At 36.9% G+C, this 14,283-nt stretch overlaps 1 pseudogene; it reads right to left on the reverse strand.

Moving 5' to 3' along the window:
• Positions 1-4,186: 4,186 nt before the first annotated feature.
• LOC110691283 lies at positions 4,187-13,942 on the reverse strand (annotated as a pseudogene).
• Positions 13,943-14,283: the final 341 nt, after the last annotated feature.

A 14,283-nucleotide genomic window follows, 5' to 3' on the forward strand; every position in this document is an offset into this window, starting at 1 on the left:
TTAATTATACCACCAAAAGAGCTAAGACCATTGAGTCGAATCAAACCTACTTGTGGCATTGTCGTCTTAGCCACATTAACATCAAACGCATCAAGAAACTTCTTCATGAAGGTATTCTTGACTCATTTGACTTAGAGTCGTTTGAAATTGCGAAGGATGTTTATTAGGCAAGATGATAAAGCAACCATTCTCCAAGTTGGGAGAAAGGACTAATGACTTATTAGGTCTTATACACACGGATGTATGTGGACCAATGAGTACACCCGCAAGGAATGGTCATCGCTATTTTATCACTTTCACGGACGACTATAGTAGACATAGATATGTCTACCTTATGTCGTACAAATCTGAATCTTTTGAGAAATTCAAAGAGTTCCAGAGTGAAGTGGAAAATCAACTTGGAAAGAAAATCAAAGCACTTCGATCGGATCGAGGTGACGAGTATTTAAGCCATGAATTCGACAACCATCTGAAAGAACATGATATTCTCTCATATTTAACACCTCCCAGAACTCCACAATGGAATGGAGTGTCCGAAAGGAGGAATCGAATCTTGTTAAACATATTCCGATTGATGATGGGTCTTAGCGATCTTCCTATCTTTTTCTAGGGACACGCACTTCTAATCGCGGCAATAACTCTGAACTGAGCTCCGTCAAAAGCTGTTGAAAAGACTCCATATGAATTATGGACGAAGAAACCTCCACGGTTGTCTTTTCTTAAGATTTTGGGTTGCGAAGCATATGTCAAGAAATTAATTTCTGGCAAACTTCACCCTAAATCAGACAAGTGTTTCTTTGTGGGATACCCAAAAGAAACTTAGGGGTATTACTTCTACAACAAATCGAGAACAAAGTGTTTGTTGCTCGTGATGGTGTCTTTTTGGAGAAGGAGCACCTTTCCAAAATGACAAGTGGGAGGAAAATCGAACTCGATGAAGTTCGAGAGGACGAGCAACAAAGTCAACTTGACAAAACTGACAATCAGTGCTTTAGAAGCAGTTGTTGACATTAGTCAGAGCCACACCGACAATGCAAATGCTCAACCTATTACCCTGCTTAGGTCGCAACGGCCAAGATCTCAAGCAGACAGACACCTCGGTGTTGTCTTAACCGAAGATCAAGACATCTTAATTATGGATGGAGATGAACCGGTGACGTACAAACAAGCTATGACGAGCCCCGACTCTGCAAAATGGCAAGAGGTTATGAAATCCGGGATGGACTCCATGTTTGAAAATCAAGTCTGGGACTTGGTTGATTTTCCCGAAGGTTACACACCTATCAGTTGCAAATGGATTTTCAAGTTTAAAATTGACAAATATGGAAATGTATCTATATACAAAGCTAGATTGGTGGAAAAATGTTACATGCAAATTCACAGCGTTGATTATGATAAAACCTTTTCGCCAGTCTCCATGCTTAAGTCCGTCCGGATTATCCTAGCAATTGCCGCATATTATGATTATGAAATATGGCAAATGGATGTCATAACCGCCTTTGTTAATTGGATTTTGGAAGAAATTGTGTATATGACACAGCCGGAAGGTTTTGTTGATCCAAGCAATGCTGGGAAGGTATGCAAGCTTAAGAAGTCCATTTATGGATTAAAGCAGGCAAGCATAAGTTAGAATCTGGGATTTGATGAAGCCATTAGTAAGTTTGGTTTTATCAAAAATCTAGATGAATCTTGTGTTTACAAGAAGGTCAGTGGGAGTGACATCGCATTCCTCGTCTTATATGTCAATGACATATTGCTCATTGGAAACAACATTCTAATGTTGGAGTCTGTAAAGACTTAGCTTGGAAAGTGTTTCTCAATGAAGGACTTGGGAGAGGCACAGTACATATTGGGCATCAAGATTTATCGGATAGATCTAAAAGGATGATTGGATTGAGCCAAGGTACTTATATTGATAAGGCATAAGCATGATTCCACATGGAAGGGGCCAAGAGAGGGCACCTACCCATGTCACATGGTATAACTCTGAGCAAGAAGTAGTGTCCACAGACGCCTGATGAGCGAAAGAGGATGAACCAAATCCCATATGCTTCGCTTATTGGATCGATCATGCATGCTATGATATGTACTAGGCTGGATGTATTGTATGTTTGGAGTGCTACGAGCCGTTACCAATCAGACCCAAGAGAGGCGCATTGGACTGCGACCAAGAATATCCTAAAGTACCTAAAAAGGAACAAGGATAAATTTCTGGTCTATGGTGGAAGTAATGATTTGGTTGTTGAAGGTTATACCGACGCAAGCTTCCAAACTGACAGAGATGACTCCAAGTCGCAGTCAGGGTACATATTCTGTCTAAATAGAGGAGCGTTTAGTTGGAAGAGTGTTAAGCAAAGCACAACTGCAGATTCTACAACTGAGGCCGAATACTTGGCAACTTCAGAAGCAGTTAAGGAGGCAGTTTGGATTTGTAAGTTCATTGGTGAACTTGATGTTGTACCCTCAACAAGGGTCCGATAGACCTCTATTGTGATAACAATGGAGCTATTGCTTAGGCAAGGGAGACAAGGGAACATTAGAAGGTCAAACATGTTAAGAGGCGATTTCACGTGATAAGGGAATGGAAGTCCGAGGGTGAAATTAGAATTTGTAAGATTGGAATGGACGACAATGTAGCCGATCCACTCACTAAACCTTTGCCTCAAGTGAAACACAACAAGCATGTTGAGGCAATGGGAGTCAGGCACGTTGGAGATTGACTTTGATTTCCCTGTTCATGTGTTTTAAATAAATTAGAGGATTTTAATGTAAAACACTATGTTAAACCATTCGTTTTTGGAGTAATTTAAATTTCCTGCAAAATTATTATCACTCCATTTCTATTTAATTGTGGTTTAGAATTAAATAATGAGTCCATTCGATTTCTGAGAATATTCAAAATAGGGTATCAAGACAATGTCTTGGATAAAGAAACACCTGTTAAGTGAACATTGAATATTTTAATTGAAAATTATCCCTAATCAAGGTCATTTAAATCATGGACGATTAATGACCACTTAAGATTAGTGTGTAGTATGATTTATAGCACCGTTTCTTGTGCTACAAGGACATGATTGTCATAAATCATTTTCACAGGTATTTGTTTAGAACTATACCAGATCGATCTATGAGAATACTTTAAGATATTTAAAATCGTCATAAGTATATTTCTCATTATAGCTATCGGAACCTTTTTCCTCAACCATGAGTATTGTAAGTTTCTCTTGTTTGAGTACTAGTCCGTTTTGATGTAGTCAAACGTCTGCCGTAAATGGGAATTAAAATGGCAACACTCGGGCGGCTAGGTCCTCTTAGTAAGGGTATCTAACAATACAAGACTAGGAATGTCCCCCTATTAACAATAAGGAATATGTCTTTGTTGTTTAAAAGGCCTCTCGAAGAGTGAGACTGTGAAAATGCATGGCCGTAGTCAGATGGATTTTAGAAATCATCTACTTATTGACAGTCGAACTCGGAAATCGAGAAACACTTCTGGACGTAATAAGGATGACGAAGAATCTTAACTTATAGCTCATGAAGAGACATTAAGTGACATAGGAAATGGGCTATACACTAACAGTGCACTTGTCCGGAAGGACAAGTGGGACATTGAAAGGAATGGTGTCCTTCGAACAAGTGTATTATTAGAAAGGAATGGTGGACATTGAAAGGAATGGTGTCCTTCGGACATTGAAAGGAAAGGGTTCGAAAATATTAGAAAGCTAATTATTCAATGAGGTCAAGTGATTAGAATGCCTAGCTGGAGCTGCTTCCGATCGGTAATATTAATCACTAGGCGAAAAACTCCAATCCCCACCGGTTCAAACCACACATCCCCACCTGTTTTGAACCGTTCTTGATTTGGGGGGTGCTAAATCCTCAAAGATTTCCCACCGGTTTAAAACCGGTGGCAAAAACAACTTTTCCCACCGGTTTTGAAGTGAACCGGTGGCAAAAGTGCTGAATTATGTTATAGATGGAGCACTTTTGCCACCGGTTTTCAAGTGAACCGGTGGGGAAAGTGCACTTTTGCCACCGGTTCACTTGAAAACCGGTGGCAAAAACCTGTATTTTTTTTTTATAATTAAAAATAATTAAAAACCTGCACATCCTGTATTAATTCTGCCATTAAAATATATTATAATAATATAATTATTACTCGTATTATTATTATTATTATTAAAAATACTAATAATATAATAATTTTTACATTGGAATAATAACAACAATACATAAATATTAATTAACAAACCCAAACCTAGTAAGCAAAACAAGCTACCAGCAAACCAAAAACAGAAAAAATAGAAAAAAATACAAGCTTCTACACTAAAACAGCAACGTTTCACTACAAAAACACAGCAGGGCAGCAACTGAGCAGCAACACAGTGACCAGCAGCCCAGGAACTGACTTGATACTAGCAAACACACACCCAGCATTAATAGAACAGCAACTCACAGCCAACAACAAACAGCTGCACCACCCCAGCACACAGGGCAATATAAAGAGCAGTAGCACTCTTGTTTCTCTTCCTCCTTTTATTTTCCACCACCTGAGAACACCAAAAAAAATAGTGTAGTAAAATTTAAAGGAAAAAAACACTCAGAAAATTAAATAGGGGAGGGGTACGGAAGGGGGAATTACTCTTAGTTTTATCATCATCGAGTAATTAAGGGACTCTTTTTACTGATGCCAAATTTAGAAATGGAAACAAGTGATTTTCTTAGCTTCATTGGCAACAACTCAAGTGACAACTACATTCAGGAAACAACTCAGGCATCATCTCAGGCAACAAATCAGGCATCATCTCAATCAACAACTCAGACATCATCTCAGGAAACAACTCAGGAAACAACTCCGGCAACAACTCAGGTAGGAACTCATGCAGGAACTCAGGCAACAACCCAGGCAACCAAAAGAGGGAAAGTAGATATAAGCCATACCAAATCATATGCCTGGACAGCCAAAGCAACCTTTTCATCAGCAATCCTGACACTGTGCTTCTGCTCATCATGTGCTTCATCTGAGAATCTGATGCCGGATGACTCTAGTGTAATAGAACCAGATAGCAATCTTTACTTAATATCTTCTATTTCTTGCTCGCAGCGCTGTTCATTCTGCCGCAGGATGCCTATCAAGACAATACCAACGGCCAAGATGCCCCACCCAAAAAAAATAGAATGCAGTTCAGGTTGGGAACTTTTTCTTGTCTTCTCTAAGGAATGCAGAAAACAAGAGCAGAGACAGATAACTTGAGCAATCGCTATAGTAGGGAGGAGAAAGTAATAATTTCAAAGTCTAGAAGCTTGTTTTCTTTGAAGAAATGCCTAAAAATAAGAGCAGAGACAACTAACTGCAGCAGGTAATGAAGAAAGGAAAAGGAAGCAATAAACTCAAAGTCTGAAAGTAAGACTATCAAAACACAGTGACTAACAAACCTTGTAAACTTTTGTCAAGATCGCGTAGCAATGCATATTTCTTCTGTAGGATATTTGGAAGCAACTCAAGATCTGCATAAAGTCAACATAAAACTTTTGCCAACAACTAATATAAACAGATTACACTGTCAACAAGCAACATCGCTAAACAGATGCGAATGCCGGACACGAGTAAGCAATGCACAGACATAATACACCAAATCCACAGAAGCGGGAATCACAACCAGCATCAATAGTAATTAGTTTGTAATGAACATTACTGAAATAGATAGCTCATTGAATTGTTTGCAATTCTTGTAGCGTAAATCAAATAAATCATCCATGGTGCTGCTCCAACGCCTTTCGACAATGCTCATGGCTTTGATTTTCATTCTTATATTGCAAATTCCTTTCGAAGAATACTGCTTGGTACTCACTAACCACCACCCTTCACCCCCAGCCCCCCAAATTTCCCAGAATTAATCTAATTCTGCTATGTCCTAATTTTGGGCTACCAGTGAAACTATATTGACTACAATTTCTGACAGTGGTGAGTTCAATGTTCTTTGCAACTACTTCCTTGTGAAAATTTACAGGCTAAGCATCAAATAAATCAAACGGAACTTAAAAAACCCATCATATAATTGAAAATGTTGAAGCAGAAAAATCGCATAAATTATTAATATTAAACAACACGAATCAGTTTCTCCAGCCATCTTCAACAAATTTCGAGCAATGTTATATCAATTAAACCCAAAATTTCAAAGCATTTAACATGAATAATTGGACCAAAAGACCAAAATATAATGCAAAGCTAAATAACCCAGAAACCCTAACCTCGAATTTCTGATTTTGGGTTCGAAATTGATTCGAATTTGTTGTTGTTGAAGACGCACGCACATCGAACTGATTCAAAATAGACGAACCCAGAAACCCTAACCTCCAATATTGTAGAAAGAGAGAAGGAAAAGGACATCGAAAGAGAGAAGAAAGGAAAGGGAAAGTGGCGATTATGGAGAAGGAGATCGAAGGAAGGAAAAGGAGTTTGAGGAAAGTGCTGAGAGAAAGCTCAGAAGCCCCTTCAATGGAGAAATCCGAGTACGCTTCAATGGAGGAGAGAGAGAGGCAGATGAGAGAGGAGGAAAGATCGAGGAAATGAAAGAGAAAAAAACAGATACGATTTTTTTTTTATTTTACAATAGATTTCCCACCGGTTTGTGTTGAACCGGTGGCAAATCTCTTTTCCTTCATTTTTTTTTAACAAAAACAATTAGGATTTGCCACCGGTTTATCAGGAACCGGTGGCAAAAGTGATTATCCAAAATCAACCCACTATTTTTCCCACCGGTTTTTAAGAACCGGTGGCAAAAGGGGGGTGCCTTTTTCAATTTTTCTACTAGTGAATGTATAATTAATATTACAGCTTAATCTTGACTGAACCCTTCGCGTCACACCCAATTGAGTAACCGAACCGAAACGACGAATTTATCCGAAGGATTAATTGAGTAATTAGAGTATTACGAACAAAGACATCGGATATCGGGCTTAGAGCGTCGTAAGTCTAGTCGAATTTAGAATTTGACGAGACAAGAAATCAAGCAAACGACAAGTCTAAGCTGAGCCGTAGCTTTGCTTTGGCCTATCCATGCGAAGGCTAGGCTAACATAGGGCACCAACCGCATCGCATGGCTGTGCCGCAAGCGAAGCATGCATGTGCGTGCTAAGCTTGCTGGCCGAGCATGCTTGCGAGGCTAGTGCACCTAGTCGCACGCATGCTAGTAGCTGGCGCGCCATGCGTGCTAGCATGCTAGCGTACTAGGCCTCGCACCCGTATAAAACACGATGTTATATCGCATTCTACCCCTCTTAAAAGAAAAGAGTTACGCCCCCGTAACTCACCTTAAGAAAAGAGTTAAGTGAATAGAGAAAGTATCAGTAATCACATCTGAGGACCTATCAGCCTCTCCAATGCCCATTACAGACAAACACCCGGGAGTGTTATTCCTTCCCTGACATTGTTGCCATTACCAGTGTTATTGTTGCCATTACTGTTACCAATCCCAGACTTCCCATTCTGACCACTCTACCCATTACTCTTTCCTCCCTAGTTATAGGAATTGCTAGACCTTTGTTGGTTATTCCCACCATTCCCACCATTTCCTTGTTGATTCAGCTTGGTGTAACACTCATACTCCCTATGCCCTTTCTTATTACAGAACCTGCAAGTCACTAAATTCCCATCAAAGTGTCTCCCAAGGTGGTTCTTACTACACCACTTGCAAAAGAATTTCCTCTCCCCATTACTATCATTAGAAATTGCTAACATACTGGTCACCCCTCTCAGATGAGTTCCCATTCCTAAACCTATTGAAGTTACCTTGGTTTTTAGAATTCCCATAGTCCTTCCTTTTCTCCCCAACCTTAGCACTCTCTCCCACATCCCTAGAGTTCAGATGATACATGTGTGCAGCTCTCTCATATACCTTATCTAGGGTCTTAAAAACTTTCCCAGCTAGGTTTTTTTGTAACTGTTTGGTCAATCCCTGTTCAAACCTTTGAGCCTTCAGTTCTTCAGTCGGGACTACCTCAGGGGCAAACCTAGCGAGGGTCATAAACTTATTATAGTACTCTGAAATTGACATTCGGCCAATCTCTAAATTAATAAACTCCTGAGCCTTCTATTTCTTCAGAAATGGGGGGTAAAACTTATCCCTCAATGCAGTCTTAAACACTTCCCACCCAAAATTTGGTTTGGCTCTAACAGCTTCAGCATTATCTCTCCACCAGATATCAGCCTCATCCTTAAGATACATAGCAGCTTGGTCAACTTTCATACCCTCAGGACAATTCAATGCCACAAATAACTTATCGAACTCTCGAATCCAGTTTTCCAAGAAAGTAGGATCAGCACCTCCCTTGAAAACTAGTGGCCTAACTTAAGCCAACTTCTTAAACATCTCAGCTTGGGGATCGGGTTGGTCAGCCCAGTTCTGATTCAAGTTCTAAGCCAACATGCGGATGGCCTCAGCTAAAGCAGCATTATTCGCCATTCTAGTTTTACGCCTGAAAGAAGGTAAACATTCATTCCAGCTTAAACAGAATTCAAAAATTATGCACATATATTCATTTAATCACAATATTACATTTTATCACACAAATTAGTTCAAAAGGTACTTTGGTCTTTGCACCCTCTTGTCCCAAGAAAAATCAAACAAATATAAGCATAATCCACACGCAGGATCGAATAAGGTTAAGAAAATAATTCCAATCTTGCGCCACTCGTACTCAACTTAATCATAAACAAAGAAGTTTGCCTCAGAATTATTAATAGTCACAAAATTTAACTTGTTTCTAACTCAAAAATATGGATAAAATGGAATCCATAAAATACAATAACAACTCTTAATATAACTTATATGAAAGTACTAATCCCAAACAATAGTTTGTAGCTCCCTACCACTTATTAAAATAGATACCTTATTCCATAAAAATCCTAATAATCACCAATAATAAATAGGAACTCCTAATATTATTTTTATACTAGTAAGTATAACTTCAAGGGACGATATTTGAGTTATTGTCTTTCCCTTCCTCATAAGTATTAACATAAAAAATAGGGTCATTCTCATCTTCGGAATCTTCAATAACAACTTTGTAAATTGGATTTGGATTTCTAGTAGCCCTCTTCCCAACTTGTGGTTTTGGCGGTTCTAAGTCCTCCTCGTCATATGATATCTCATTAAGGATCCTTCGAATGGCCTTCATTCTGTTTTTCTTCTTAGTTGTTTTGTACTCGTACCAATGCTGGTATGTTACCTCCCTTTCATCATTTTGGTTTGGATGTAAGGTCCACTCACCCCAAGAGTCTGTGCTATACTCGATTTTTACTTCCTAATTATGCTGAGTCACCTTCACTAAATTTTTATCCATCTCTCTACGTTATCCCAACATAACAAACATTCAAAGGATTGCCATAAGCATATTATAGAGGAAATCAATTAGAACACAATCATGCAATTATTAATAACAACTTGCAAAATAATTAAATAAATGCAAGATATTCAGTATGCATGCATGCCCTTTCTAATCCTACCCGAATCTCACCAAATAAATAATTCAAGCTTCAAAGTTACTTTATAAACATTTGAAACAATTATTTCAAACACAGTTAAATTAAAAATCATTTTTGACTTATAAATATAAAATCCTTAATCGATTAGTTAGGCGCCTAAGACATACTAATTGGCTTTAGTGGTAATTAAATCTAACCTAAGCTCCCGAATACCACTTTGTAACACCCCAATAATTCTCTCTTTAAAAACCTGTAAATACCTGTAACAATCTGCAAGAGAATTATTGACGTGCTACTACCACGTGTTCAAACGTTAAGGCTAGTTTAGAATTTAGCAGCGGAAAAACTAACTTAGTTATCGATAAGTTTCAAAACCAAAAATCAAAAACAAATTTAGTCTTACAAGTTGGAACCATTAAGGCCCTTATTCAAAACCCAATAAAAGTTGTAAATAAATCAAACCAGAGTTTAATTAAATCCAAACTTATGAAATGTAATAAAGTGTGGAAATATCCAACACTCAACTCAAAATCCCACCACCTTGATGCAAGTTCTGATTATGTATAAACCTGTGATTAATCTGCTCCCCAATATTACAAGTGTAAAAATTGGATCATTATAGAGTCATTGAAAAGGCGAAGACCATGACCAAGAAAAAGATACAAAAGCACGCAATCAGCAACGCTGAGTACATACAAGCTACGAAATATAACAAAGAATCCCTAGCATGTTACTAAAAATCAATCAGCACACCCAATCTAATTATTGACTCAAACACACGCCTCAACTGTTAACATTACTAAGACTTCCCTAATTACTAACAATAATTCATTTCATTTCATTTATTGATTGGATTAAGCAATAGACAAGGTTGTCTCCCCGTGCTCCATTTCGGTACATCAATAAAAGAAAAACCACATGCCTCCTTTCGGAAACATCAATAAACATCCAATGGCAGACGGGCGCGACTCTGTGGCCATAGCTAGTATGAGATCTCATCTAACTCCTTATAGTTTTAAAAAGCATTTGTAACAAGAGACTCGTAGATCAGACGTCCTCTAGAAAGTACACAGCCAATACCCCGTGAACCCCAACCCCTGATTGTCAATACTCCAGATGTGCACAAATCCAGAGTTTTATTGCTCATCCTTCTTGCACTTTACGTGATTTACCAGTTTAAACTTGGTGATGACTCTAATGCAAAATAATACAACCAATCAAACATTAATCATTCTAGCAATTCAAATTTTCCAATTCAATTCTTGATTTATTAGTGACAAACAATATTTAGTGATGAATCCTTTAACTACCTCGGTGTATAAACACCTTAAGTGCATAAGGCACCTCAATCCTCAACCTCGTCTTATGAGACTTTAATTCTCCCTTTACTCACTCCACTTCAATAATCATGAACGAGTAATAAAATAATTCATTCCACATATTCATGTACCTTTGCCTCTAAGCTCATCTTACAAGTTAATGCATAAATAATGCTTACAAGATAAATTAATACACAATTCTCATACATGAAACAAAACCAATCATCACATTATTCACCAATCAAACTTACTACCATACAATTCCAACCAATCCACAAGTTTCCTAAAATGATTCTAAGTCTTCCAAATCCTTAAACATGCTTCTAGAGTCAAGGTTTTCGTATCCTTGTACGTACCTTGAGTAAACGAGTTGGTTGACCACTTTAGGAACTAAAAATCGCTTTCTACAAAGCCCTCTCCTAAACCAAACAATAATAATTCAATCAATACCCAAGCAATATAATTTATAGCAATACTACCTTACTTTAAAACCCCTTAAACCATTGAAATAATGCTTTTAAATTACTCACAATAGTCAAAGTTAATAATAATTCATTAGCAATTATAAGTCTATATGTTAAAATCATGAAAATATAGCTTATAACATAAAATTCCAGCAACTTTAAAGTACGGATTATAATCTGGAAATTTAATTTAAGAATATAAAATAACCTCATAAACATCTCTTCTTGAAATAATCATTATGTAGTAGGTTAATATGTTAAAAACCTAAAATTCCATCATAAAACCATGATTTAAAACCTTTAAAACCAAGATTAAAAATCTGAAAATTTAATTTAATAGTAGAATGTATGAATACAACAATCTAAACTTGAAATATATAATTAGAATTCAATTAGCTTCATAAAGACTCAATCAAACCTTTAAAATTCAATTAAACAACACTTTAAAACCTTCTTTTTTGCTAGAATTAAAAGCTTATATATTATTCTTAAAATTTTCTACATAAAAACCTTAAAATACATACTTATTTATGAATTTACAGCAAGTTTAGAGCTTTATAAAAATCTAAAAATTTATTTTAAATATTAAACCTTCGTTAAAAAAATCAAAAACTGCCCGAAAACCATATTTAGAGGCTGATTTTGGCCACAAGAGGGTTAGAATCTAAACGTGATTAAAAAAAATTAAGAACGGAGATCAAAGTTGATTACCGAAAAACTGAAAATTTGCTTTTGAATTTAACGTCATCAATTATCATAGTAGACTTACAATACAATCATGATTTAATTAAATAACTTTAACAACACGTTTAAAACCCTAAAACATGAAAACTAACCGTTTTAAGCCCTAATTTTCTTAACTAAATAAATCTGAAATTTTATTTCATAGTTAAAACATAATACTCAAAATTTATAATCTTCTATAATTCATATACATAATCAAACCATAATAATAACAATTAAATAACAAAAATGATAAAGATTTAAACTTGGGTTGAATTAACAAAAGAAGAGAAAGGAGAGAGGGGCGAACTGCTGTTAAGGAGGTGGTCGTCGGAGCAACAGTGGTGGTGTCGTCGGGCAGCAAGCAGAATTTTTTTTTTTTTTTTTTTTTGAAGTTGTGAAAACAAGGGGAAGCAAAAGGGAAGGCAGTAGTAGCAGCAACTTACATGAGGTTTGGAGTGAAAGGGGAAATTATTGTAGGTGGGTATAAATAGTAAGAAGTGGGTTTTGGGGTTTCCTAATCCAAATATAATTAGGATGACTTGTTTAGGCCCAAATATATGCCGAGGTTTAGAAATAAGATGTAAAGTTGGGCTTGAGGTAATTTGGACTAAGCTCTTAATTTGTACAGTAGAATGATATTAGCAATAGCTAGTAATGACTAAATAACTTAAAATTAATTTATTATTTTCAAAATACTTATAAATAATATAAAATTATTGTAAAATAATCATATAATTAATAATAAAATATAATTATAATAGTTACAAAATCATGGGGGATTACAGGATGGTCCCCCCTTGTGGTCCTCACCTAACCCCTTGCTCACCTCTTGACACTTGGCGTTTGTTGATTCACTTGCATTTCAATTTGATTTTGAATTAAAATAAATTGAATAAAGTGCATTTTACCAACTCTCCCACATTGATGGGAGATTGGAATTCAAGGGCTCATTTCCCTATAAGTACCAATCATTTGGCATTGGGAAGGGACACTTGAGTTGTGAATTTTAAAGGATCTCCAAGAAGAGAATACCTTAATTCCAATACTCTAAGTTTTCTTGGTCTAGCCCCGATTAAGCTTCGGGGTAGCGGCCGTTCGGGTCGGGTCTCGAGGGTGAGAGTCGTCGGAGGCTTGCGCATTTGCGGAGCTTAACGCTTTCAAGTACGAGCTCTTAGAAAGAGCGAAGCACGCGTCAAGGGTAAGATCGTCTTTCCTTCTTTCTCTCTCTCTGTTAATTAATTATGTGATTGTTAATTAATTAATATACATGATTAGTTACTTTAATTTGTGTACAGATATTGGGAAGGTTTCATTCCGCGTAGTGTCGGACACTACGAAACACAACAGTTGTTAGTTGATATTGTCCCTAGTCAGGATCTGTAGGTGGTGGTGTAAGCTGCCTAGGTGGATAAGGTTGTTGTATTGGTTGGGTTGACTGATTTTTTTTCTTTTTAGGTGTAATTTTCTTTCTCCTAGGAGTTTTTTTAGCTAGAGTAGGTGTCTTGTTTGTTTCTGGTGGATGTGTAGGTTGTTTGTGTGGGGGTGATTCTTTTTGTGATGGCTCAAGTTGTGATGGCCAGGAAAGACCTCATCAGAAGCTGCAGTGTTAAATACCCTAACATATTCAACCTCACTGTCCTTTGCTATCACTACAGGAACTTGTACAGCTATAGTGAATTGCTGCTGTTCTCTAAGTTGTTTCTCAACTTCTTCTTGCTCTACCTCTCTCCTATTCTTTTCCTCCCTTAACCTAATCTTCTCAGCCTGTTCTTTAACCTTTTTGCCCAACTAGATTCAGCAGACTTAAATACAAGAGATGGTGTACCTGTTTCCTCTATGAAAACCTCAATTTCTTCATTCCCTTCATTCCATTCCCACATTTTCAACATAGCCCCATCATCCACAAACTTCAACTTACGGTTAGTTCTAAGTTTAGCAACAAACATGGTGAATGATTTAGGAAGGTACACATTCTACTTAACTGAATCCTCAAACATGTTCTCAAATAACTCCATCAAATTAGTCTTATCAGTGTCATCCACCCTAACATCAAACGCATCCCTCCTATAATGAACTAAAAGCCACAATGCACTCCCTACGAATCAATTACAAACAACAACATTTCAAAATCAACACACAACAATTCGCATTAAATCACAGCAAAGCAAAACTAACCCTAAAGCACTTTCGCAAAAAAAAAAAAAAAAAAAAAAAACCCAACATCACATAAAAATACTCAATTTCTGAAAAAAAAAAAAACCCTAACCCTAACTCAATTTTGCAAAAA

Source organism: Chenopodium quinoa, unplaced genomic scaffold (assembly GCF_001683475.1).
Source record: "Chenopodium quinoa cultivar QQ74 unplaced genomic scaffold, ASM168347v1, whole genome shotgun sequence".
Lineage (NCBI taxonomy): Eukaryota > Viridiplantae > Streptophyta > Magnoliopsida > Caryophyllales > Amaranthaceae > Chenopodium > Chenopodium quinoa.